We start from the raw sequence: 8941 nt of genomic DNA on the forward strand, positions 1-8941 counted from the left end.
GCTTGGTGGCAATCGCCCGATCCCCAGGGTTGCAGATGATGCTCTCCCGCATATAGAAGGGGTCCATTATCGCGATGGTCGGCGTCCCCTCCTTAACGATGCTGGGAAGACAAGCTAAGAGCAACTAGGCGAACCACACTAAAGTGGAGCATTTGCATGCGAAAGATGTCGAAGATGTCATTGAACCGGATGAAGCACAAGTCCGCGGGGTACTTCTCGACGAAGTTCATGCCAGTTGGCACCTTCGCCACGAAGAGAGGGTAACTAGGATCTTTTGATTTGAGAAGCTGCTTCTCCAAATACTGGACTTGGTTATGCAAGCTCGCCATATCCCCGGTGAGTAACCTGAGGACATGCTCCGGCAGCATCGGTTCACCCAAGTGATGCGAGAGGTCGCCAATTGTTTGGCAACTTGTCAAGGAGTGCCACCTTGTCCTTGTCTTTGGCCGCCGCCTTGTCTTTGGCGTCCTTCTTAGCTGGCCTCTTCCTCTTCTTGGGTTGTAGTGCTGGACCATCCATCGCCGTAGTGGCCGTAGCACGGAGTGTGTTTGGGCTCAGCATCTTTTTGACGGCGGCGGCGGCGACCTCATCAGGATTTTCCTCCTCAGCCGTTTCTTGAGAATCGAACAGCTTCTTGGAGCACCCATATTTCTCGGCTTCTTGGACAACTTGTGAAGATGTAGGAATATCCCATTGGAAGTCGTCACGTTCGTATTCCTCAGCCTCTGGCGCCGCTGGCTGTTGTGGTGGGGCGCTGACCACCGGCGCAGCTGGCCGTTGTGGTGGGGCGCTGACCTCCGGCGCAGGCTGGCCGTTGTGGTGGGGCGATGACCACCGGCGCCGCGGGCCGTCGTGGAGGGACGCTGACCTGTGGCGCCGCAGGGTGCTTGTCTTTGCTTGTCGTCGACCCCGAGTAGGTGTTGATCCTAATTAGGGTCTTCGGCCATAGCCGTACCCAACCCTTCAGTGAGGCCATATTCAACGGGCTATCGTCATCGGCACCATGCGGTTGATTAGGAGGAAACAAATCCTCATAGCCCGGTAACGCCCGATCCACTTCAACCCGGTAAACGTCATCCTCCATATCTCGTGTGTGCCACTTCTTATCCAGGGGCCGATGGATGGACCCCCTCGCGACGTCTTTGAGTTCGCCGTTTACTCTCATCAGGAAGGTGCATGGCGTTGAGAGCGCCTGCGAGAAAATGTGTATGGTGTTAGAGAGAGGGCAAGGATGACGAAACTAATATATTAACTTGATGTACACATGGGTTAATTACCGTGAGGGCGTTGAGCTCGGCTAATGTCGATGGGCCGGCACATGCGGCGGCGGGCGTGCAAGTGACGGAGGGGCTGCTACCCGGCATGGACGGTGAATCCCTAGCACCAGCGACATTGCCGGCGGCCGGAGGAGTCTCCATTATAACATTGTCATTGCCGGCGGACGGCGGCGCCATCGAGTTGCTTGCCGTCGAAGCTAACCACTTGCATTTTCGGGGGGGGGGGGGCTTGTTTGCCACCCTCATACCACGCGTGTAGAGCGTTGAAATCTGCTTGGACTGAAGCGACGACTTCAGCTTTGACTTCAGGTACGATCGTAGCTTTGAGTTGCGGTACCAGTTGCGGTACCAAACCAGCTTGGACTTGGGCTAGGATTGACTCCCTCATTTCCTTCGCCTCCCGCTGCTTCCTCTCACTGCGCGCATTTTTATCGGCCGCAGACGACAAGCCATAGTGACCATGCTTGTAGCCTGTACCGGCGCCAGCCACACGGCCTCTATGCGGCCTTCTCGTCGGTGAATGCTCATTAACGATGTTTAGCGCCCGTACGAGAGGCTTGTCCCGAGCTACCCTGCCGTCGACGCACGGGAGGAGGAGCCTTCGTCACATTGAGAAAGTCTTTGTCTTTCTTCTTCCTGCGGAAGAAACGTGAACCATTTAGAAATGTTGCTACTATTATATGAACGATACTTGATCTAATTAAACCGGTAAATTGCTTACCAGTTTTTTCTCCAACGCCAGGACCTTCTTGTCGTTCGTGAACCAAATTATGTCGGTTACGACCTTCGGGTCCGTGACAAGTTCCCCGGTTAGTTTCTTCTTATGGTACCGGGACCTGATGAATCTTCTTTCAAGCGGGTCCTTGTACTTGAGCCAGGGGTTCTCAATGCCGGCATTTACATACGCCTCGTCCTCCTTCGCCCAATAGGGCTCCTTTCCCTCGTACCCACGGCTCCCAAGGTTGTGGTTGCCGATGTTAAGCTCCCGCATTTCCTTCTCCCACAACTTGCGATTCTTGGTTGCTTGTAGCTCTTCATTGGCCACAAAAGCATCAAAGTCCGCACTGGGTGACATGCGGAAAGGCGGAGTGGACCTCTTCGAAACCTTTGCCCTCGGCAATCAGCTTCCGCACCATGTACTTATAGCTGCTGAGGTGTTTGGTGAACTTCAGGAGGGCTTGTGAGTTCACAATGTTGTTGGTTTGATGACTGGAGGCGTAGTCTCCTAGGAACTTGTATCGTGCGTGCAACCTCGCAATGAGCTGGGCTCGCAAAGGCGCTTTGCTCTCAGCTCGGAGGTCCGTCTCGTTGAGATTGACGACCTCTCGGAGGATACATGCCAGTTGGTTGCCGTACCCCTTGGCAACATCCTTAGGCTCCACCGGCAAACCACCGGCGGGGTCCACCTCTTTGATCGTGTCTCTCGCGGTGCCGACCGTGTTTTGGCGCCTTGCCTTCCGCGGCCTCTTGGAACCACTTGTCCCGGTGCCACTACTCCCGGCGGCGCCGCTAGGATCGTCGCGCTTGTCTCGCCGCCACCCCCGGCGGCGCCGGTTGCCTCGTCGCCGCTTGGCGCGTAGGTACTACCCCCGGCGGCGTCGCTTGCCTCGTTGCCGCTTGGCTCCTCGCCACTACCCCCGGCGTCATCCTCCATCTCATGGTCCTCGTCGCCGCCAACACCGGCGGCCTCGGCATCCTCCTCCGGTCCTAAAGAAGTGCCTATTGTAGTGCTCCTCTAATTGTTCTTCAGACGCCATGGTGGCTTGCACTAATAGAAGATGAAAAAGAGTTAGAATTCACGGAAAAATTCGGCATGACCTTTGCTAAAAATTGGTCATGCCGAGTGCTAGAATTGCCGGAACGGAAATGAATCGACATTCGACACTCAATAGCAACTCAATCCCTGTAACAGAAATGCAATTCACATATATGATACATTTTTCATTTTCATTTCTTTCTCCAACCAGCGATGAGAGAATGAACATAGCAACAACATGTGTCATTTCTCATTTGTGAACACTTGACAAGCATCTACTGAACAAATACTAATAAGCAGTTGGAAATTCTTGTTACAGGGGAATATGTAGCACACCAGTCAAGATGCTAGCATTTTCTGGGCATTTTATAAATCATCAGTAATAGCACTATTTTCATTTCAAACCGGAGAATTAATTCATATATAACCAGAGACAACTATTTTCATTTTTATTTGCAACATTTGCAACCGGAGACAACATTTCCATCTCAACCTGAAGCAAACCGAAGCATTTAGTATAACAAATACAACCGGAGACAACATTTCCATCTCAACATTTCCAACTACTGCCTTTTTCTTTATTTATTTCTGTAGTTGCTACTATCATACCAAACATCTAAATACTGCAGAGTTTAGAAAATTAAACATAATGATTAGGCATTCCCTTATCGTCAATCTGCTAATTCATTTTCATTAGGCATTTCATTTTCATTTAATGAAATGAAAAACTAACATACTGCCTAGTGCCTAGTTCTTCTCCAACAAACATTTCATTTTCTTTTTTCACCATGTATTCTAGTCTGTACAAAAAGCTAATTCATTTCATTTTCATTTCACAATAACCATCGGTAATAGCACTACGGTAGCATCATTTCCGAGTGAGTCAGTGACAGAATTTCATCATGCTAGCCCTGGATTCAAACCAGAATTCAAACACTAAAATAAAAACCATAACCATTTTACATCAACACCATGCTACTCTCTGGCTACATAATTAAAACAGTGCCAAACAGAGCTTGTACCCACTTATACAAAATACACTAGGTACCTTATCATTTTCATTTTGTTTTAAATGAACCAGATAAGGAACATAGCACCAATTTTCATTTTATTTTAAATGAACCAGAGAAGCTCACATGTGTCATTTCTCATTTGCGGATTATCAGAAAGCTCCAATTATAAATCAACTAAATGAACCTAGCTAGCTACTGTCCATTTGCAACAGCACATCATATATTTGCAAAAACACAATTTTTTAAATGAACAATTCCCATCTCAAATTACATAACCAGAGAACTAGCATCAACCATGCATAGCACCAATTTAAATCCATTTTAGCAAACCATTTTAGCTAACCATTTTAGCAAACCATTTTAGCAAACCAGATAAATCGAGCATTCCTAAATCAACCAATAACACGTGCATTTCTGAATTGACTGTAAGTGCAATTGCAAAGTTCAAAGGAGGACTTCAACCAGATAAATCAAGCATGCCTTTCATCATCCTGCAAGTGCAAATTGCAAAAGAGCAACATGCTGATTCACCTGACACAAGCACTAAGTAAATAACTAGCAGGTTGTTTTTCTTCAACTATTACAGCCATGATTGTTCCTATACATATTTAACTAGCACATTAGCACAATTAGATGATTCATTCCTGGAGCTACGATCTTGTGATCTTGTGATCGATGCCGGGTACGTGTAGAAGGAACTCCAATGAACCCTAATCACTAGCAGGAACCCTAGCCGGGAGGGGGAAGGTGGAGGGAAGGGGAGAGGGGAGGGAAGAGGGGAGGGGGGAAGGTGGAGGGAATCTCACCGACGGTGAAGGTAGCGACGACGGTGGCGACGATGGTGGCCTCTCCTCCTCCTCCTCCTCCTCGATGTGCGGCGGCCTCCTCCTCGATGTGCGGCGGCCTCCTCCTCTTCGATGTGGTGCGGGAAGGGCGTGGGGATGGGCTTCCGCGGCGGCGTGCTAGGCTCGTGCGACGGCGGGTGCTTCTCCAACGGCGGCGCTCGATCTAGAGGCAGAGAGATGTGGTAGCGGGGATGTGCGTGGCTGGAGAGAAAAAATGGTTAAGTCCTTATTACAGGCTGTGCCGGGGGTTATTGCCGGCGCACCGAGGACCACGGTTCGCTGGGGAAAAGTATTCCCCCGGCGAACAAAGGACGTGGTGTGCCGGCAATAAGCCTGGCACAGCTGTAACCTGGGACTTGTGTGTAGCAGTTTATACACATGTGCATTAAAAAAATCCTATATTATTTTTAGTTATTTATTTATTTTCTCTTTATTGTATGTTTCTTTCCTTTTACCCCAAATCCTATACTATTTTATTTTTCTTATCTTTTCAAGATAAGAACAAAGCAATATGCATGAGTTATGTAAAAACATGAAGATATGAGTTATATATACATACACAAAATATTGACCAACATAATATTAATTAGTCATACATAAAATATTGGCCATGACCATATGAGTAGTTATGAATTACACAAAATATGAGTTATAGATTGCAAATAAAGTTTTACATCATCGATTGAGAAGAGTGTTTCGCTTTCTTCTTGCTTTTCTTGCTCGTCGTTGAATAATTTAGCCCCGTGTCGTGACTTCTTCTTTTGAAGGGTCGACTCGACCTCGGTAGCGTGGTCCTGCTTCTTCTTGTGGTGTATGTTGTGTCTTCGTCCTCGGATTCTTCCATCATTGGGTCTCAGACTTGTCCTTCGAAGTCTTCCTCGTTGGCGACTCCATCCATTCCGACGATGGTCCTCTTGCCTCTCCTCACGATAACACGGCTAGGCCTGGGTGGGTCGGTTATGAAGAAGCATTGGTGCACGTGTTCTGCCGGTACCCATGGCTTATTCTGCGCGGTGGCGTTCGTGGACTTTGATTTGTTGGCTTCGGGTAGAAACATGGTGGTGAAATACCGGTCTTCTTTTCGACGCTCTTAGCCCATCGATACGGAACATCGGCACTTTCTCCCCGAGCGTAGCTAAGCTCCCAAATTTCCTCGATTCTTCCGTAGTATCTAGTCTTTACGTCACCCGTCCGAGAATCCATCGTTACCCCGAGTTCCGGTAAACACTTGTTCTTGTCTTTTTCTTCAGTGTAGAATGTGTACTCGTTGATATCGTACGCTTGGTAAGTCATGATGTTGGGCGCGGGGCCATGTGACAAGGCCAATACTAGTTTATCCTTGTCGGAATCCATTGGTGGGGGATTAGCATCAATGTGGTCTTTGAACCAGCGCGCGAAAGAGGAGTTGTGCTCTCTGTATATTTCTGCTTCCGTCATCATCGGCTTGCCACTGTTCTCTATCATGGTTTTGTGCTCTTTCAACCAAGGATCGATCAAGTCAATGTGTTGTAGCGCTACTAAGTTGGCCCTGTCAAAGTTGGAAGTCCGACCAGACATGTGCACGTGCAGTTCCTTCCTTCCATTTTTGTGGCCTACTCCCTCGAACCTGCGGAGGTGCTTGTTTTGAGGCAAACCAACAGGGTCCTCGATGTCTAGATAATTCGTGCGAGAAGAGATGCACTCTTCGGTGAGCCAGCCACTGACGATGCTTCCATCCGGATGTGACCTGTTACGAACGTATCCTTTAATGACCCCATTCATTCTTTCAAACGACATCATGTTGTGTAAGAATGCCAGCCCTAGACCGACGATATCATCCATGATATGGACCAACGGATGGACCATCACGTCAAAGAATGCGGGCGGGAAGTACATCTCAAGCTCACATAGGATCACCACGATCTCTTCACTGGAGCCTTGCGAGTTTCTTCACGCTTATCGACTTCCGAGTTATGACGTCGAAGAAGTTACGGAGCCCGATCAGCGTTGCACGGACATGGTCATCCATTATACCTCGGATTGCAACCGGAAGAATCGCGTCATCATCACGTGACGGTCATGAGACTTCATGCCGCTGAAGTTTCGTTTCTTGGGGTCCATGTATCTGCTTATTAGCCCGGAGTAACCGAAGGGCACTCGACTCCTAGAAGGCAATTGAAAAATTGATCGACCTCGGCCGGACTAAAAGTGAAGCGAGGAGGGGGGACGAGTAATAGTCCCGGCTGCTTAATCCTTTTGCGCTTCCGACCGCCGTCCGCCTCCTCCTCCGAATGTCCCTCTTGGGCCGCCGGGATACGAAGCTCTTCCACGATGCCCAAAACTTTCAGGTCGTGTCTTGCTTTCGGCCCATCTTTGGTCCGGTCCGGCATGTTGAGAAGAGTGCCAAGCAAGCTCTCGCACACGTTCTTTGTAATATGCATGACATCAAGGCGGTGAGGTGTATCGAGAATTTTCCAGTACGGCAAGTCCCAAAACACGGACCTCCTTTTCCATACACCAATGAGCGGCGTCGTTTCCTTTTTCTTCTTCTTCTCTCCAGGCTTTTGACGAATCTTTCCGGTGCGAGGCACTCCTTCCAACCTTTCGGTAATGTATCGATCTCTTCGCCGCTCTTCTTACGTGGAGGTCCTCGGGGTTCATTTGTACCATCGAACGGATCTCCACGCTTTCTCCACGGGTCGAGTCTTCGTAGCCACCTTCGATGCCCCATGTAAACTGTTTTCGAAGAGCCGGGATCCTTACCAAGCTGCAAAAACATCGTCTCTTCCATGCACCTGACACATGCCTTGTGTCCATGGCACACCTGTCACGAAATGTAACCGTATCCGAGGTAGTCCTGCACCGTCGTGATCAACGCGGCCCTCAAAGGGAAATATTCTTCGCGACGGCGTCCCATGTATCTACCCCTTCCTCCGCCCACAACGTTTCAAGCTCCTCCTTTAATAGTTCGAGATACATGTTGATATCGTTTCCTGGCTGTGTCGGCCCTTGAATTAGCATACTCATCTGTATGTACTTCCTCTTCATGCACGACCAGGGCGGGAGGTTGTAGATCCATACAAACACGGGCCATGTGCTATGTGTGTCTGCTCCGGTTTACGAACGGATTGAATCCGTCCGTGCTCGCACCCAACTCTGATGTTTACGGGATCTGCCCCAAAACTTCCGAATTCATTGTCTAATGCTTTCCAGCGGCTTGCATCCGAAGGGTGCGTCGGCACTCGGGTGCTCAATCCGCTCTTCATCATTCAACACTGCCTCCTTTCTTTCTACGTGCCAGCGCATGAGCTTTGCTTCCTTGCGGTCCGCGTAGAACCGTTGAAGCCGGGGGGCGAGCGGGAAGTACCACACAACTTTCCGAGGAGCTTTCTTCTTCCCTTTCTTGTACCGTTCAGCTTCACACACGGGACATTTGGTCTTGTCCATGTGCTCCTTGCGATACATGATACGGTCGTTGATGCGGGCGTGATACTTTTCGTGGGGTAAGTCGAGAGGGCACGTGATTCTCTTGGCCTCGGCTAGACTACCGGGACACGTGTTCCCGGCGGGAAGGAGATCTTTCACGTATTCCAGGATGTCATCGACGCTTGTGTCCGTCCATCCGTGTTTCGCCTTCATCCGCGAGCACATCGAGAGCTACTCTCAAGCGAGACTCCCCCAACCCGCGACCCGAGTCGTACAACGGAGTATTCGAGTCTATCTCGAGTTGCTCAAGCTTTGATTTCCGCTTGGCGCCTTTCGTCTTTTTGAGAAGCAGATCTTGAAGATGAGGGTCCCGCACGACTGAAGCTAGCGGCACCTCTTCGTCGTCGTCAAGGTTATTGTCGTCGTCAAGGTTATTGTCGTCGTCACTCTTCATCGTCATCAATATCATGATGCCCTCCTTCTTGCCGGCCATTATTACCACCCGCCGCCGTCGCCCCATTGACCTCCGCGCCATCATCACTCATCCATTGAGTGTGTCCATGCATGAATCCATTAGTGAGCAGGTGCCCCTGCAATTTGCTCGAATACGGGTCAAACCATTTCCCTCGTTTGCATCTCCGGCAC

The sequence above is a fragment of the Lolium rigidum genome, chromosome 1 (assembly GCF_022539505.1).
Source record: "Lolium rigidum isolate FL_2022 chromosome 1, APGP_CSIRO_Lrig_0.1, whole genome shotgun sequence".
In the NCBI taxonomy this organism is placed as follows: domain Eukaryota; kingdom Viridiplantae; phylum Streptophyta; class Magnoliopsida; order Poales; family Poaceae; genus Lolium; species Lolium rigidum.